The sequence below is a fragment of the Canis aureus genome, chromosome 1 (assembly GCF_053574225.1).
Source record: "Canis aureus isolate CA01 chromosome 1, VMU_Caureus_v.1.0, whole genome shotgun sequence".
Taxonomy (NCBI): Eukaryota; Metazoa; Chordata; class Mammalia; order Carnivora; family Canidae; genus Canis; species Canis aureus.
The window spans coordinates 18,219,774-18,239,629 of NC_135611.1; the positions used below are offsets into that span (position 1 = coordinate 18,219,774).

The 19,856-nt window shown below is 43.2% G+C and overlaps 1 protein-coding gene across 9 annotated transcripts in view; it reads right to left on the bottom strand.

Moving 5' to 3' along the window:
- NEDD4L (NEDD4 like E3 ubiquitin protein ligase) overlaps positions 1–19,856 on the bottom strand; it is a 338,650-nt gene that overhangs the window by 182,838 nt on the left and 135,956 nt on the right. Inside the window, exon 1 of one of the 9 annotated variants that reach the window (XM_077891816.1) lies at positions 19,386–19,539. The exons of the other annotated variants lie outside the window; for them this stretch is intronic. The gene's annotated coding sequence lies outside the window, so the exon portion shown is untranslated. Of the gene's footprint in view, positions 1–19,385; positions 19,540–19,856 lie in introns of those variants that run through there. 9 annotated transcript variants of the gene reach the window in all.

Here is a 19,856-nt window from a genome sequence, read left to right on the forward strand (position 1 = left end):
CCACTCTTCTTCCACAGAGACTAAACATCCCATCCCTAAGAGTCCTAGGGAAGTAGGAAGGCTGTCGTCACTTGAGCATTAATGGGATGGGTCAGATGGGCAGAAGAACAAAACCAGAGCCTCCCAGTAGGCAGAGGAGAGCTGCTGTATGGGTGAAGTGTTCTCTAGGCACCAGAAAGTCAAGAGTCCAAGGACACAATGGGCTGGAGATATCCGGGGTGGGGGGGTTGGGGGGGGGGCAACAATCAGGATGATTGATTAATCAGGAAACCTCATGTCCTCTAGCTCTTCCTGTGGCTACCATTTTCATGCAGGTGCAAGCAGTGTGGTCCTGTGACAAGAAATCGAGACAGAAGATGGGCAGGGGGAACAGAGGGTAGCCACACCTACAAGGCCACCAAGCCCCACGTGTGGCCCCAAACTGGCAAATACCAGCGACAGGCTGCTCTGATGAGAAAGGGCAAGCAGGAGTCACAAATCTAAAGGCCAGCAGACAAAAAAAAAAAAAATCACCAAATTGGGGGGGGGGGGGTGGATAAAAACAGCTCTGTGGAAGAAGGGGCACACGCATGCCAAGGGAACACCAGTGTTGGGAATGAAAAATAATTTTAAATATATATAGAAATACTCTCAAAAAAAATCTGAGAGGGCACCGGGGTGTCAAAACAAATACTGGCTGCTGTGAGAAAGAAAAAGAGAAAGATCTAAAAAAAGGCAACCAGGGTTTTTAACTTAAAGCATAGTGCTCTGCAGGTTCCTCTCCACAGGGGAAAAAAAAAATATGGGACGTGGTGGACACCTAACCATGGATGGGTTTTTACATTTGAGCCAGGAGAGGAGGCGGCGGCGGCCTGGAAATCCCTTCTCTCCCCCGCCCCTCCCATCATCCATTTCAACCTCCACTCCCTCTCTCTAAACTTAGAGAACCAGAGTTTTCATCTGCTTCTCCATGCCCCCCCCCCTTCGCCCCCATTTATGCACTAGGGCAAAGAGAAGGAGAACTGGTCTTCACAACTGGGTATTATACACTTTCTGAACCTTGCTTCTCATGCAGCAATTTCTCACAGAAACCCATGCCCACCCCAAGCCAACAGTAACATAACTCTAATTCTGTGTAGTGGCTGCATCCTGGGCCATGGTACAAATATCCCATAAGTCAGCCACTTTTCAAGCAATGAGCATTTGTATTTTCAATATTTTGCCACTATGATGGTACAACAAACATCCAAATACATAAGACTTTGTGTACACTTTTATTTCTAGAAGACAGATATCCAGGAGAAGGGCTGCTTAGAAAAGTATATTAATTTTTAGTTTAATATGCGTTGCCAGTCTGCTTTCCAAAGAAATTCACATCTTGCTAGCAAGTGTTACTCTCCTCTATTTTTACCAGGCTGATGGGTTTGAAGTAATGGCTCATTGTGGTTTTAATCTGCATTCTTCAGCAAATGTGACTTCTTTTTCATAGGTTTGCCGGCTGTCTGCATTTGCTTTCTATGAATTGCATATTCTTGGTCCATTTTCCTCCTGGAGTTATGTTTTTCCTGCCAATTTGTAAGTTATTAATCTTAGAGGCAGTAACCCCTTTCCTGTCATACATAAGATAAACACCCCTCCCCTGATGTGTCAAGCTTGTGGGCATCAAATCCTACTTAAGAATTTCATAATTCTCCTTCACTCCAAGATGATTACAAGTGCTTTCTTACATTTTCTTATAAATTTGAACTTCTTGTGTAAGTTTTTGCAGTTTCTAGGATTTACTTCTGATTATAATGTAAGATATAGATTTATCTTTATCTACCCTCCCCCCTTAAAGAGATGGTTATGGCAATGAAAAATTAACAACCCAAAGGAAAATGAACAAAGGTTCTGGCAGTACCACCCATTAAATAATGTATTCTTTTCTCAACAGTAGGAACTACTCATCTTATTATATCTTACACTCTCCTACTTTTTTTTTTTTTTTTTAATGATAGTCACACACACACAGAGAGAGAGAGAGAGAGAGAGAGAGGCAGAGACACAGGCAGAGGGAGAAGCAGGCTCCATGCACCGGGAGCCCGACGTGGGATTCGATCCTGGGTCTCCAGGATCGCGCCCTGAGCCAAAGGCAGGCGCCAAACCGCTGCGCCACCCAGGGATCCCCGCTCTCCTACTTAAACATAGCATTGGATTCTCTATTCTGTTCCACTGAACTACTTATGTTATCCTGTGTCAATACCGCATTGATTTGATCCAAAGACTTTCTCAGCACATTGTGATCAGTGGTTTTTTTCTGTATTTGTCTGAGCTCTTCTCAAGTATTATGCATTTACTCTTCACGATTATTCAGTTCAAAAAGAAAAAGGAAAAACCCACTGCGTTGGAAATTCTAAGTGGCACTGTAATAAATACATGAATTTTATGTGTTGCATGTTTCTATTTCAGAATCTTTAAAAAGGATACAAGTCCCATACTTGTTCAATGTTTTCCTAGGTCATTTGCTGCTATTGAGAAGACGAGTACTTGGAATTGCATTTCTGGGTGCTCATTTTCAAAACAGAAATGGATCACTTCTAGACTTATTTTTTCATCCAGTTACCTTGGCAATTTTTCCTATTGATTTTATATATACATACACACATACACATTTTTTAAAACTAGGGATTCTTAAGTTTTCTAGACATACAAACACTTCATTGTCTTATTACATTCAGTAGAACCTCTAAGACAATGATAAACAACTGTAAAAGCAGACATCATTGGAAAATTCTTAATTACAATTGAACAGTTTTAGTATTTTACCTTTTCAGGAAACATTTGTTATGGAGGTGTTTTTGTTAAATTGTAACATATAGCCTTTTTTATGTTTAGGTAATTTGTTTTTATTCCTATTTTGCTTTTTTAGATTGTGTTATACTAGGAATGGCTTCTTAACTTGATCAAATATGGCTTTCAGGCTCTCTTAAGCTGCTCTTCAACTTTTCTCCTCTACTATGTTGAGGTACAATAACTGATGATGGTGATAAAAGTCCTAATAGTCACCCTAGTTATTACTGGAATAAACTATTTTTTAAATTTAAATTCAATTAATTAACATATAGTGTATTATTAGTTTCAGAGCTAGAGCTCAGTGATACATCAGTCTTATATAACACCCAGTACTCATTACATCATGTGCCCGCCTTAACCTTCATCACCCAGTTACCCTATCCCACCCCCCACCCCGAACCCTCCTCTCCAGTGACCCTCAGGTTTGTTTCTAGGATTTAGAGTTTCTTAATTTGTCTCCCTCTCTGATTTCATCTTGTTTCACTTTTCCCTCTCTTCCCCTATGATCCTCTGTTTTGTTTCTTAAATTCCACATGAGTGAAATCATATAATTGTCTTTCTCTGATTTATTTCACTTAGCATAATATCCTCTAGGTCCATCCACACCAGTGCAAATGACAAGATTTCATCTGTTTTGATGGCTAACAGTCCACTGTGTGTATATGCCACATCTTCTTTATCCATTCATCTGTCAATGAACATCTGGGCTCTTTCCGAAGTTTGGCTATTGTGGACATTGCTGCTATAAAATTGGGGTGCAGGTGCCCCTTCGGATCACTACATAGGATCCTCTCAATAGATAAAGAAAAAGGCATGTGACAAAGTACAGCATCCTTTCTTGATTAAAACTCCTTACAGTGTAGGGATAGAGGGAACATACCTCAGTATCATAAAAGCTATACATGAAAAGTCCACAGAGAGTATCATGCTCTATGTGGAAAAACAGAGCTTTTCCCCTAAGGTCAGGAACATGGCAGGGATGTCCACCCTCACCACTGTTATTCAACATAGCACTGGAAGTCCTAGCCTTGGTAATCAGACAACAAAGCATCCAAACTGGCAAAGAAGTCAAACTCTCACTCTTCACAGACAACATGATACTCGGTGTGGAAAACCCAAGCCTCCACCCCAAAATTGCTAGAACTCATACAGGAATTTGGCAAAGTGGCAGGATATAAAATCAATGCAGAGGAATCAGTTGCATTTCTATACACTAACAATGAGACAGAAGAAAGAGAAATTAAAGAGTTGAGCCCCTTTACAATTGCACCAAACACCATAAGATACCTTGAAATAAGCCTGACCAAAGAGGCAAAGGATTTGTACTCAGAAAACTATAGAAGACTCATGAAAGAAATGGAAGAAGACACAAAGAAATGGGAAAATGTTCCATGATGATGGATTGGAAGAACAAATATTGTTAAAATGTCTATGCTACCCAGAGCAATCTATACATTCAGTGCAATCCCTATCAAAGTACCATCAACTTTTTTCACAGGGCTGGAAGAAACAATCCTAAAAGTTGCAGGGAACCAGAAAAGACCTCAAATAGCCAAAGGAATGTTGAAAAAGAAAACCAAAGCTGGTGGCATCACAATGCTGGACTTCAAGCTCTACTACAAAGCTGTGATCATCAAGACACTGTGGGACTGGCACAAAAACAGACACACAGATCAATGGAGCAGAATAGAGAACCCAGAAATGGGCCCTCAACTCTATGGTCCACTAAACTTTGACAGAGCAATAAAGAATATCCAAAGGAAAAAAAGACAGTCTCTTCAATATATGGTGTTGGGAAAATTGGACAGCCACATGCAGAAGAATGAAACTAGACCATTCTCTTACACCATACACAAAGATAAAACTCATAATCGATGAAAGTCCTAAAGGTAGATACAGGAACCCATCAAAATCCTAGAAGCCAACACAGGCAGGAACCTCAGTGACCTCAGCTGCAGCCAGTTGTTGCTAGACACGTCTCTAAAGGCAAGGGAAACAAAGGCAAAAATGAACCACTGGGACTTGATCAAGATAAAAAGCTTTTGCACAGCAAAGGAAACAGTCAACAAAACCAAAAGACAACCTACAGAATGGGAGAAGGTATTTGCAAATGACACATCAGCTAAAGGGCTAGTATCCAAGACCTACGTTTGAACCAAGATCTTGATAAAGAATTTATCAAACTCAACACCCAAAGAATAATCCAATCAAGAAATGGGCAGAGACACACAAACACATATTTTTTCCAAAGAAGACATACAAATGGCCAAAAGACACACGAAAAGATGCTCAACATCACTCATCATCAGGGAAATACAAATCAAAACCACAATGAGGTACCACCTCACACCAGTCAGAATGGCTAGAATGAACAACTCGGGAAATGACAGATGTTGGCAAGGATGCACAGAAGAGGGACCCTCTCACACTACTGGTGGGAATGCAAGCTGGTATAGCACTCGGAAAACAGTATGGAGGCCCCTCCAACAGTTGAAAACAGAGCTACTCCATGACCCAGCAATTGCATTAGTAGGTATTTACCCCAAAGGAATAAACTATTGATTATAGTGCATTAGCCTTTTGATGTACTCAAGAGTCTGTTAATGAATTTGAATTTTTCCATTTTTCCATTTACTTTCATAAATAACATTGGTCTGTACTTTTCTTCTTTAAAATGTATCAGGTATTAAAATTATGCTGGTTTTAGAAAATGAACCTCAAACCTTTTCAGATTTGCCACATCCCCAAATACCATAAATAACACATTTTCTGTTTTTTTAAAGGTTAGATTTAAACTCAGCTGGCAACCCATGGAGCCCTGGTGGCTTTTTCAATCACCTTTCCCATCACTTCTATATTAATTGCGGGTTTTTTTTTTTCAAGTTTTCCATGCTTCTGGGATCAATTTTGGTAATTTGTAGCTTACTAAGAAATCATCCCTGTGTTTTTCTAATGTGTGTTGCCAGGGGGCTACATGTAGTGCTTTCCTACAAAGCCTATCAATCCCTCCTGTATCTCTCCTCATTCCTATTACCTATGTTTGCTCTCCCTTTTCCTCAGGGTGATGAGAGTTTATTTTATTGGCCTTTTCAAATAACTAGTTACTGGGTTTACTTATTCTTTAAGGTTTTCTGCTTAATTAATTTTAAACTTTTACCTCTGGTATCTCTTCATTTCTCCTTCCTAGCTTTTTAAGATGTTCTTTTTCTAATTTCTTATGATGCATACTCAATCTCTTCATTTTCCTTCTGCTTTAATAATGAAGGTAACTTTCCCATTCTAGGGGATATTCCCTTTTGAAGTAATCTACAATACTTATACTTTTTTAAAAAAAATAAAGAACAAGAAAGAAAAACATCTAAAATGAAATTTTAAAGAGCCACAATATAATTAAGCATTAGAACTAATCTGCTAGTTGGCATGCTAAGAGCAAAGGATTAATAAACCAGCAGAGACAGGAGGAAGAAGAGTCCTCACTTCCTTAGTACAGGCCAAGTCTCAAAAAAATTCTATCTTATTGCGTTGTCAGGTTTCCACCTCGCATGTCACACATTCTGGAAAAGTGACTGGATTCATATGTAGGTTAAAAAAAAATATCACAGGGATCCCTGGGTGGCGCAGCGGTTTGGCGCCTGCCTTTGGCCCAGGGCGCAATCCTGGAGACCCGGGATCGAATCCTACGTCGGGCTCCTGGTGCATGGAGCCTGCCTATGTCTCTGCCTCTCTCTCTCTCTGTGACTATCATAAATAAATAAAAATTTAAAAAAATATCACCACCAGAATAAATGCCACAGTCAGTATACATTCAAGCCTAATAGTAAAACTTCTATCTGTAATCAGAACAGTGTTCCAAATCTAGGGCACCACAGATTATGCACCAACAAAAATGGACTGTTAGGTCACGATGGTAAACTTACCAATGTAAGAATGTGGCCTGATGCCTTTGAGATGCATCTTCAGGACAGGTGGATGTAAACCTTCCCAGGTAATCAGAAGAACTCATCATCCAGAACCCACTCCGTTTCCAGGTTCAGCAATGTGCCATACAAGAAGCAACCTCGTCTGTGTGATTGCTTCAGACAGCAACTCCTAAAAATTGATGCCGAAGGGACAGAAAGAGGGTCTGCGTATCCCAGGATGAGTGGCTCTGACCTAATTAGAAAAGTATCTGAGGCCAGAAGCAAAGCTGCTATTTCCGTAATCCTCACTACAGGGAACTTTAGAAGACTTACAAGGTCCCAACCTGGCCTGGGGAAATTGAAGATGACACTCAGATAAAATCACATTCATTTATGCTCTACTAATTCAGAATTATTTTTATGATCTGGAAAGGTCTGGACTCAGGTTTCCATTTTTAGACCCTATGACAACAGGCAGAGAAGGAGGCTCAACCTACTTATGGGAACAAATTTTAGAAGCTCTGACTCATGTGTAAACAACCGACGTGCTAATAATCTGTTGGTTAAAGCACATACTTCTAGTTGGGTTGCTACCCTCAGTCCTTTCCGAAACCAAAAAGAAATGAACGTTTTCTACATTTAACTTTTTACTTTGTTACTGAATGTTTTCCCCAGTGATCCCAGTAAGTAAGAGGTTATTAGTAAACCCCCCATTCCTATTAGTAAACAGGAATCATTCAGAGGTAGGAGCCATTTCATGTTCTCAAGGGTCTCTAAACCAGTGACAAAATACATCCCCCTTCTCTTTGGGTTACAAGCACTGCTTGCAGGCAAGGACCACAATTGCACACCCTACATGAACATCCTGTTTAAGTAACCTGCAGATCCTGATCAACACTCAGAGGTCAGGCACTAGTGCATGTGCCAGGTGCAGAGGGTCATGTGTGTGACTGCACCCCAAGAACATTACTGGAAGGTGGGCACGGGCACTGCTGCTACTAAGTCATAGAGATGTTACCAAGGTGGATTAAGATTCAGAGGCCCCGAGCTCTCAGGTCCCTTAGAATCTTCCGGCTGGTTCTGCACTAGACTGGCAACCCAAGTACCTTCCAAAGTTTCTACTTCCCCAGAAAAAACAGTCCTGGAGACCATGTCCCCTACACCTGGCATGCATGTATATCACCTCACTGCCTGATTCCCTTCTTCAGGGGGGAGTTACTACTCCAGACCTAGGAGTCCCAGTTCATATTCAAGGCCCAGTACTTATAAACAAATTGTTCCCAATTTCCCAGAAAAGTCTTTACTAAGGGGTATTTGGTTTGCTGGTTTTTTCCCCCTCATGCATGGCTTTTCATCTGTCAAAATTAAATAACTTGTTTCCAAGGTTCAGTGGCAAGCAGCTACTTGTTGTGGTTAAGAAATCATCTGGGGCAGCCCTGATGGCCCAGCAGTTTGGTGCCGCCTTCAGCCCAGGGCATGATCCTGGAGACCCGGGATCGAGTCCCACATCGGGCTCCCTACATGGAGCCTGCTTCTCCCTCTGCCTGTGTCTCTGCCTCTCTCTCTGTGTCTGTCATGAATAAATAAAATCTTTAAAAAAGAAAAGAAATCATCTGGTTGGGGGTTGCAGGGTATCTGGGTAGCTCAGTCGGTTAGGTGACTGCCTTTGTCTTGGGTCGTGATCCCAGGGTCCTGGGATGGAGATCTAGGAGGTGGGCCCCCCTTCCCTGCTCAGCCGGGAGTCTCCTTCTCCCTCTGCCCCTGCTCAATCTCTCAAATAGTCTTAAAAAAAAAACCAAACTGGTGGGGCCAAAGATTCTCATTTTATCATTTGAAGTACTTAAATCTCACTTGTTGGTGGAAATTTGTCTAACTCTTCTCATTCCTAGCAAAAGACTACAAGCTAAGGCTCAAAGAGGAAGGAGGGAGGCGGGTCTCATCAGGCAAAGGCCAGAAGGCCCGCTGGTGCCCCAAAGAGGCTTCTTCCTGTGTAAGGAGGGGTGGGGGGTCAGTATTTGCACATCACCCCCACTTCCCATCATGCTGCCGTGCCGGGTAGGGGTGCCCAGGTGGGGATGCAGGTCACATGGGTCATGGACCTCACCGTGACCCCAGTCACATGGCCACCCGGCCTCGCCAGTCACTATGCCGTGGCTCCAGTGGTGTGATTGCTCGCTCCCCTTGCCTCCCATCTTCTGTCTCTCTCCACTTCATGGTTTCTCCCACAGATTTCAGCCAGAATGCCAGACCTCAGGCTGGAGGAGGCAGCGGCGCCTGGGGTCCTCCAGGGGGAGACCTGCCGTGATGATGATCGGCCTGCACGCAGCCTGGGAGTCTGGGAGGGTCCTGTGCTCTGCACACAGGGAGCAACCCGAGTGGGTCACAGAGCTGCCTTACTGCAGCATAAGGACTGGGAGGCCCGAGGGAGACCTCCTGGTGGGGAGGCTGCTGTCTGGGCACAACCTCACCAGGTAAGCAGGGTGCTCTGCGCATCCCCCTGGCCTCCCCTCCCCACACCCCCTCACCAGGGCTACAGCGTGGAGAATGGCCGGGGAGGAGAGCATCAAACATCCAGGGGTCCTGGGCAGTTCAGCTTGGCAGCAGCAAAGCAGGTAGAAAAGGGAGTGAAGGGGTCTCTGGCTGAACTAGAACCACCGCTGCCTGAATACCGTGGAAGGGGAGGGGCCCTTTTGTCACAATCTTTTTCTCTCCTTTCCTAACTACTGGTGGTTTCCACCTTGTCTCATAAGCCTTCGACTAATGACTAATGAATAGCCTTGAAATTTCACGATTCTCCTGCCTACATGGTTTCTATTCTTATTCTCTACCAATTAACTTAAATCATCTTGTTTCCCTCTCCCAATTGACAAATCCCAATTGACAAATCCAAATATCAGCTGCTTCTCCCTCCCTCACGCACGCACGTACCCCTCCCTCACTTCGGTCAAAACAGCCCAAGCTACTTATGATTATAAAACAAACTTTCAAGTATTTTTACCAAAAACATTTCTCCTAAATATAACTTCCATAATTTTGAGAAAGGCCAAATATTTTTGCCAGGTGACTATATTTATCTTTCTTTCATCTCTGTTAGTCCTTTGGCCCTTTGTGAGCACAACAGATTATGAGGGGTATTAGCTCAGTGCTCTACTGCTCACATTCCTACTGACCCACGATGTTTAAGTACCAGCTAGGAGCTGGTGACCGTAAAACCACATTAGTTCACTACCATTAAGAGGACCAGGGGTCTAAATATAATAGCAGGAAACACAAACAGGCCACAAAAATGTGGATACCTCTAATTGACTTTATATTACTGACTACGAAGACCATCTTAGAACATCTTGTGATTCTCCATCAAGTGATGTTCATCAATTAGTTTAGCTTGCAACTCAAATCTTGTGTTGAGACGCTCATAGCCTAGTGGATATTTGCACCTGACACACATTCTGCTCAATACAATGCTGAGTTCCTCTCCTTTCCTTTTATGTTTTCTTTTTCTTTTCTTCTTTCATTGTATTGTCAGATTCGAGAGTTGGATGGTTTCATTTCATCTCACAAGCCATTCGATCCCTTTTTTCCAGTGTTTTAGCACCTTCTTCCTCTTACACTTTTACATGTGACTCTCAGAAAGATGTACAACATTTATGAAACCTTTTGTGTAATGGATGTATTCTGCTACAAATGCTTTGGAAATTCTAAATTTTTAAAAAAGACTAATTAAAGCTCAAAAACAGATGCAAAAAACAAAATGAAAACAAAAACAAAAAAACAGATGCAATACCCAAGTATCATGACCCATCACCAGTCAACATAACGTTAAATATCTGTAAAGTTCCAAGAGTAATTTTTATCTATCCAGATGCCTACCCATTCTCTTGGCTGTAACAACCCCATGGATCCCTGCCCAGTGGAAATTTTAAGGTTTCTATGAGACTGTGAGCATCTTGACGTTTAGGGGACTTAATCCTCTGAATTCCACATAACCACTTGTCATGTAGACACTAAAAGCAAAATAAATGCTTATTTGTAAAGACCTAAATCATCCTTATTTTGCAAATGTATGAGTGCCTAAAAAGTAATGTGCAGAGGGATGCCATGACAAATCTCATAATAAGGTCAATTCAGACTTCCAACTCAAAAAAGGCTGAATTTTTATTTAGAGTCCTTCTGGTTACTTTCTGCGGCTAGAAACAATGGCTTTTTCACAGCAGCTGATTTGAACTGGATTCACTTAAACCAGGCTAAGATTTCCTAGTACAAATTTTAAAGTACTGGAAAAAAATTCTTTAATCAATTACGCCCTTATAAATTGCAGTACATAGTTGTTATTTTTCAAATGCAACAAGTTTTTAGGGTCTGATTCACTATGTGTCTTCTCAGACAGTCTGGCAGGACTTAATTTATCTGAGATCAACTACCAAAAGGAGAATTTCATGTAATTATATAAAAAGTAAAAAGAATTCGAAAAATGTTTTTTACCAGTCATAGTTATTTTAACACACACTAATTTGGGTACAGCTAACATAGTTTACAAAAAAAAAAAAAAAAAAGATCATCTGCTTTCTTAGTATAAAAAGCTGCCTTTAAAAGAAAACTTCTTATTCTTGTACATTTACCAACACTCCATGTTAAACAAAAGTCTTTCCTCCAATGGTCTAAACCTCAGCACTGCACCTAGACCATCACTTCCACTTTCCAGAAACTGACCTTCCAGCACTGAACTGTAAGAGACACTGGGAACCCTGAATCCAGCAGTAAAAGATTTTATTTTTATTATGCTAATGATTTCAAAATGTAGTCACTTTAGCTGCCAACTCAGTTTGTGGATAATTTAAGGAGTAATTTCCAATTAGGTTTTTATTTAAAGTATGCATTGAGGCCTAATATTATCAGTTACACACACACACACTCCACAGCAGCAGCAAAGAAACCAATAATAATGCAAATGATGATGACTATGATGATGATGAGGGAGCTCTTCCACGGTGGTACGCACCACCACTAGCAAGCTTTTTAAAGCTCTTAACATTGATTTTTTTTTTTAAATGCGCAATAAACTTAAAAAAATTAAAACACCCCAATTCGCACAGAGTCATGAAATAAAAGCAAAGGTACTTGCCCAACATGTGACACATGATGTAAGAGAGAAATCCAGAAGGATGAAGGCTGTGCATGAAGGAAATGTAGAGGGCAGCACCACCCAGAAAGGACCTTAGCCCTGGAGACTAATTCTCACCCCCTGTGAGAAAGGCTGAGAAAGGCTGGCGTGGAGCAGAACCTATTTGCTGAGAAGGAGCCTGCACTGTCCCTGTTAATAAAACACAGCTGTGTCCCCTCCTGAAGGAGGCCACCAGACCACCACCCCCAAACTGGACTGTGCATGAGTTACCTGGGAGCCCAGCAAGAAGCAGACGGACTCAGTACACATCTGGGCAGCGTCCAAGATTCCACACGTCTAACAAGCGCCCAGGTGATGCTGCTGGTCCACGGACCATACCGCCTGGCTAGTGGTGGGCAGAGCAAGATTTTAACAGAAAGGCCATCAACTAACTGCTGGGCAGGGCACAGGGGAGCTGGGCTCATGCTCTCCTCTCACTTCCCGGGTCTCCAGCCCCTCATCTGTTAACACCAGAAGAACGAGCCCATCTCTAAGGTATCTTTCCAGCTTTAAAAACCTGGGGCAGAAGGGGAGGCTGATAGTCTGAAGAGCTACACCTCCTAAGTCAGGTGTTGAAGAGGAGACCAGAGCTTGAGGGAATGTGAGCTTCCCAAGCGGTTGTACTTCTACCCAGACAAGACTGGAAGAATTTACTTGCCTCTTTCATCTTATCCCTTTATCCCCACTGGAATGCCTAGACAAAAATACAAAATGATGTGTGCACAAGGCTATCTACTGAAAAACAATGGACAAGTCTGGGAATAACCCTAATGTCCATCAGTAGGGGATTAACTGAATAAATTCTAATACATTCATATTGGGGTGTACCGCACAGATGTAAAAATATGTGAGGAAATTCTCTATATACTGATAGTAAGAAAATTGTGAAAAAACAAAGGAACAAAAACTAACAATATATCAAGTTGGCGCTGTAATCATATACAGAAACATCACCTCACTTGACTTTAAAATGTGTTTTTATTGTACATCCCTAATGGGATATGCCCCAAGGTAAAAAGAATTGTAAAGAAACATTAAACTATATCCAATAGCAGTAAGTGGCAAAATGCTAGTAACTGCGTAAGCTGGGTGATGGGATTTCATGATGCTGTTGGCTATCATGCCATTTCCTCTTGTTTTTGTATACACTTGAATAATTTTTTTAAAATCGACTCTTCCAGTAACCTTTAATGTTAACACACATGCACACCAGGGGAGAATGCAAGAAAGCACACAGCTGGGCAGCAAAACTGACCTTAGTCCAAGGTGAATGTCAAGGTTCTTTTTTTTTTTTATTTTTGATAGTCACACAGAGAGAGAGAGAGGCAGAGACACAGGCAGAGGGAGAAGCAGGCTCCATGCACCGGGAGCCTGACGTGGGATTCGATCCCGGGTCTCCAGGATCGTGCTCTGGGCCAAAGGCAGGCGCTAAACCGCTGCGCCACCCAGGGATCCCCGAATGTCAAGGTTCTTAATATAAAATGTACCATGCAGGTAGGCAAGGGGAGAAGGGATGGTTGGCTGACCCCCTACTACAACATAACATAGTCCACATCTGTACAGACTTTACCATATTCAAATACATTTTGTATGACCTCATCCTGTTTTCACAACAAAATTTCTGATGACTAGCGCACTGCTAAACTAAGGTAATTGGCTCAAACTGGTTCAATCCCAAGCTCTCCTCTGTCCAGGTCCCTTGGTTTCACGTCCAGTACCCACACCAGCAGAGGAGGGTGGTGGGGGCCAGGAGCCTCAGGGCACCACCAGCAACTGCAAGTCTGCAGGTCCAACTTTAAAATAAGCATGCCGATTTTCATTCCCGACCGAATAAATACACGTTTGACACTTTTAGTGGCTTATCAAATAGGCCCCCATGTATATTTTGTATCTTTATGAACGCAGGAACCACCGTTCCTTATTCCAGTTTCAGAGGCATTGAATTACACCAGGCTGCACAGTGACATCTGTCACCCAGATGCCTTTGGAGGCCCAGCAAAAAAAAAGGGACACGTCCCATTGTCCAACTAGCACATTGCTGGTAGCATTCCCAGCCGACAGTGTTTCAATTGGCACCTACAAATACACTTTCTGTTGATGTAACTTTTTAACCTGAAATTTCTGTCTGGTCTTTTAAATATACCACCTAGAAATGAGTCAGTGCGATGGCAGGCAATTATCATCACGTAACATGGCTTGAAATTGCTCAAACCGATTTGGGTGCATTTTGGAAAGAGGTACTTCATGGCTATCCCTGAGCAGAAAGCTGAGAGGTGAACAAGGAATTCAGCTCTGCGGCGGCCTATCCCAAAGAAGAAAAAAAAAAATCACTAACATTTACTACCATGTCCTTTAATAAAATGGTAGTTTAAAAAAAAAAATTAGGCCTTTTTAAGAGAACCGCTTAGACTTACAGAATTATCCCAGAGATAGTACAGGGAGCGCTCATATACCACATAATCTGGTTTCCCCCATTATTAAATTTTACATTAGTTTGGTACATTTGTTACAATTAATGAATCAAGGTTGATACATTATCATTAACTGAAATCCCTGCTTTATTCAGACTTCCTGTTTGTCCCCTAATGTCCTTTCCCTGTTCCAGGACGCAATTTTGATTTTCCCACAATTTCAAATTCACTGCCTGGGAAGGTTATTTCAGCAAATATGACAAATACAAGCATAAAGGACTAAAAGGATGCTTCTCAGGGGCAGAGAAATGCAAATATTGGATGAAACGTCATCAAGAATCAGCTCTTCCACAGACCAACCTTGATCTAGAGCTCCAGTGACCATCCTCTTAAAGAACCTGTCGAATAGGTAATGAATCTCCAGGTGTGAAAAGTGAGTTATGGTATCAGGAACACCAATGTGGAAGTCAGGTTCAGATACCAAGGCTGGGCCAGTCATGCTAGGCTTACGTATCATTAACTCAGGCCAACTCCTGGAGTCAGAAAAATACAAAATGCAAAATGCTTCTGTGGGGACTGCCGGGCCCCAAAGGCATGTCAGCCACTGCCCCATCCCCAAAGTTAATTCGATCCAATGAAGAAGTCGGAAGGAAAAAAGGATAGAAAGTTAACCTGAAAGATTTCAGAGAGCAAGGCAGGATGAGCAATGCTCATGTGGGGGAGATGAGCACAGGATTAACTGGAGGTGAATGCATTAAGTGCTTCGGCACAAACTGCCCTAAGAACTGAAACAGGGAGGGAAGAAACCACGTCAGAATTATTAGAAAAGGAAAGCCCACATTTCTGGGCTTGAGTTGGTCTCAAAGGAGAAGGTATTAGACCAAATGGATTCTGAAATCCCCTCCTGGGGCGCCTGGGTGGCTCAGCGGTTGAGTGTCTGCCTTTGGCTCAGGTCGTGATCCTGGGGTCCCAGGATCGAGTCCCGCACTGGGCTTCCTTCGGGGAGCCTGCTTTTCCCTCTGCTTAGGTCTCTGCCTCTCTCTGTCTCTCTCGTGGATAAATAAACAAAATCTTTTTTTTTTTTTTTAATCCCCTTCTGTGTTGAAAATTCAACAATGTCTTCTCATTTTGGTTGCCAACAGCACAGTGGGGTTAGCAAGAGAGCCACCTGCCCCTATCTGGGTCATGGAAGGCCTCTGAGGCACGCACACAACCAGGTCTCCCCACCAGCTGCCGAGGTGCGATTCCACACACGGGGAGCTTCTCCTGACAGGTGAACAGGAATCAGGAATCCTCCGCTCAGGCCGATGGTGCTTAGCAAACTATCTAGTCACTACTAGATAAACTACGTTCAAATAAGAGCCTTTGCCCGTAATCTGAATTTAAGAGACATTTTACTATCTCGAAGCTCTGTTATATAAACCACATGCTCCATTAATTTGTTAATTCGACCAGGCCCCATTGAGCACTTTTGCAAAACAACAACAAACAAAAAACTACCTTTAACTCCTTCATGGAGAGGCTACCCAGAGATTTCAGATTTTTTGGTGACATTTTAAATTTTGTATGTCCTGTATTTATAGCAAGGATTGTGTCGGAACTACTGACACTTTGGTTAGACGCTTCTTCGTGGTGGAGGGTCATCCTGTGCACTGTGAAAGGCCAAGCAGCATCCCTGGCCTGTTCCCACTAAAAGACAGTCAAAAATGTCTTCAGACATTGCCAAATGCCCCCTGGGAGGGAGGAGATAAAACTGTCCCTGGTTGAGAACCTCTGCCTTAAACGAATTCAAGAGATCTATAAATAAATACAATATGATTTCAATAGAGATTAAATAACATTTAAAAAAATCCTTTACCCAGTCCATATCTCTACCCATATCGTCTCAGAAAACATTATCACCATGAATGACTGAAGAGGCAAAATTAAGGTTTTCCTTCCACTATTGAGTTAGTACTTTTTAAAACAAGAAATAAATACAATGTATAGGCTTGATAATTCCCCAGAAACAAGGAATTGGGGTTAGAAATCATTCTTAATCTGTTCCATCCCAGGATTCTAAAGTAAACATCAGATTCTACACGCAGCAGCCGAACCGATGAAGCACAAAGCACTTGGTCTGGGAAAGAAGCCAAAACGGACAACTCATGACCACTGGGTGCCACCCAACCTACCCACATTCCACCTCAGAGGACCATGGGCACGCCGCCCGAGGGTCATTTTGCCACCAGCGATTAAAACAGACCCCATTCCCTAAAAGAAGATTAAGGCCAAGGAAAGAAGAAAGAGCTAATTTAAGTGTGTGTCTCATAAATGCCTCAGGCTAAGGTCCCGAGGCTCCCAACATGTCACTCAGCTTCATTTGGGGGTGGAGAGGAGAGAAATACTTCTATCATCAGCAGTGAAATAGGACCAGTAAGTTCTTTAGAGACTACAGGTTTGGTTGCCACTGGCTTTTTTTTTTTTTTTTTTTTTTTTAATTACTGGTTGTGAAAGCCGTTTCTTAAAAACCATCAACACATCCCTCATTTCTGTGGTCATGAAAGCTATTCCTTATCTTCTCCTTGGTGTACAATGTGAACGTGTACAACTCACCACCACAACGTATTTAGGTCAGGAGACAACAGTTAACTCTATGCAGCCTCTGGCCGCAAGGCCATGCCAAGGCCTCTACCCTTCAGGAGGGGAAGTCCACGGATGTCCTTTTGGAAAGAAGGTGAGGAGAGCAGGTGGTTGCCAAGGTGGCTTAGAGACCCAGGCCATCGGCTCCTGGACTGGGAGATGTTGCTCACCCAACATCATCACCACCACCCGAAGGAGAGTGTTAACAGCCCTCTTGAACACAGGCTCAAAAAAAAAAAAAAAGAAAGAAAGAAAAGAGAAGAAAGAGAAGAAAGAGAAGAAAGAGAAGAAAGAAAGAAAGAAAGAAAGAAAGAAAGAAAGAAAGAAAGAAAGAAAGAAAGAAAGAAAGAAAGAAAGAAAGAGAGAAAGAGAAAGAAAGGAAGGAAGGAAGCAGGCTTAGCACCAGGGCTCTCTAGATGGATCTCTGGGTTTCAGGAGCCCTCTGCAGCTGCTGCCTTCCACTGAGTATCTCTGCTTCCACCCCATCTGGCTCACACCAAATCTGCACACCCCATCACCCCCCTGACAGCCAGCCACCCCCAGGGAAAGAGCACACATAACGAGAGAACTGGCTGTGCCCAGTTTCTACAGGTGGGCAGATGGCTGTCAGAGAATAAACCACAGGGGAGGACCAGGGAGTTCAGCCTGTGTGGTACTAACCAAGCTAAACGTTAATCACGGCATAGGATCATTTACATTAAAGATCATTAACCAGGAGCTCAGGCTTCTTGGCAAAGAATGAGAGTTCACAAGCTGAAAAAATGCATTTAGATAAAGTCCCAGCCTCTTGTTGCCAAACACAGCATTTGGGTCATTTCAGGAGAAGGGCACCTCAATGGCACGGAAGGCCCAGAACCAAACAGGGGCATCTGGCGAGGGCTGGGTGTGGGGTGGGGGCACTTTTTTCTTTTCTTCCAGAGTGTTCTCCACCCAGAGCCGCAGCTAATTCTTTAGGGTTTATTTTCTTCTTCCCTACCCCTTAGGAGGTGTAGCTGTCACCTCATGTGCAAGGCAGTTTCCAGGTAAGGAGTTTGTCTCTCCAATTTTCCATTTCTTGGTCGAAACATCTCCTTTTAAGGCGATGGTTTCGACTCCATGATTAGGAGCCACACAGGAGGAGGATGGCATTTCCCTGTTCACGAAGCTGCTCTCTGCCTTTTCTCCCACCTCCAGGGACCCAGCAGCCCTCAATTCTCACGTAAAACCACAAGCCACCATCAAGCAAACAGGGTCAGAAGTTCAATTTCACACATTACAAACAGCCACGGTTTTGAAGACTTCTGACAAGTGTTCTTTCTGACACACTGCAAGTGGCTGCACGGGGTCAGGCTTCCTCCACGCACACCGTCCTCCCCAGCTCAGATGAGCACCAGCTCCTCGGCCACCCTTGGGTGCAGGCAGCCCCACACTTCCTTGTTGCTATGGACCCACCCAAAAAGAGCAAGCACTGCCCTGCTTTTCTATTCTGGTATTACATAATTCAATTTCCCTCCAATTAGATATTTGCCATAAAGCATTTTTGTGACCGAAGTAAAAAGGAAAACAAAAACACCAGAACCACACCAATTCTTGCTAGTGAGATTCATCTGAGACGGACAGACAGCGGATTCATGGAGATTGATCTCTATAGGTATTTGCAACAGCCTTTCACGCAAGGACTCTTTAACTTAAGAGTCCAGAAAATGGAAGTGCTGGCTTTTTATTTTCTCTTAAGGGGAATACAAGTCTGTCTGCCTGGAGCCCGGAAAATGTGGGGGAAAGATGATCAGTCACCTGATTCACAATTCTGCAAAGTTCCTAAGAGGATATCCATCCACAGAAGAGCAAAATCATTTAATCTGCGTGAACACAAGTGGAAAACTAAAGTTAGGAGTCATGTGACTCATCCTCAAGCATTTCCTGTAAAGGTTATAAAACAAATCCAGGAGGTGTGCGAGGAGGTCAATCTACAATAATGAAGAGGCACGCCTGTCCCACCATGACCTATCTGACAGCATTTGCTACGTTTAAATTAAACTTAACAATGAAATCTAACAAGAAAACATTTTAGATAAAACATCTATCCTCATTTCACCTGGAGTTTTTGTACCAAATTTCCGAACTCTGCACGACAGATCCCTTCACTGTGTCTATTTTTGACATTTCAGGAACACAGTGATGACAAATGCAGTAATTTCTTCATAAAAGGGTTTGGGGGGGCGGAAGAGCGCTATCTGTAATAGTTTTTCAGAGCATTGGAAAAAAAAAAAACAGGTCTCAAACCAGGATGACACAGGTTAAACACATAATTAAAATATTTCACTGTATAGATTTTGGTTTCTGAATCATGCCAAGCGTGTTGAATTGGCACAAAAGGAAAAAAAAAAGATCAAATAATTCCCCCAATTCTGACATAATTTAGATCAAAGCTAACAGATCCATTATAAAGAGAACGTTCTCCTGCCGTTAACCAGGGAAAGCGGAGCCCTTTGTGGCACTTACCGGATTCTGGGCAGGAAGAGGAGAGTCGGGGAGAGGCCGGTGTAGATGCAGATGGTTGTCTGTTTCCCCTGACAACAGCAGCAGGGAGGAGAAATCCCGGTCTCTGCCGCTCCCCCCGTTGACAGGTGATCAGCAGCCTGGGCGGGAGGTGTTTCCAGGGGAGGGCTCCGCAGCCGCTACGGCCCAGGTGGGGCTACCGCCCAGGTGGGGCTCCGGGCACGGCCACCCACCCCAGGCACCCCGAGCCCTACCGGCTGGTGCTGTGCCGGAGCCTGTCTAGGCTGGAAGCTGCTGCTGATGCCTGCGCCTCGATCAAATCAGGAGCAAATTCAAATGTGGGGAAGAGGGGAAGCCGCTCATCTGAGGCGGCAGAACCAATGACTACAGGACCAACTCGGTGGCTTCAAGAGACAGAAGACCCGGTCCCACGACGCTGCCCCTGCAGCAGAACACCCATCAGGAAGGCTGACA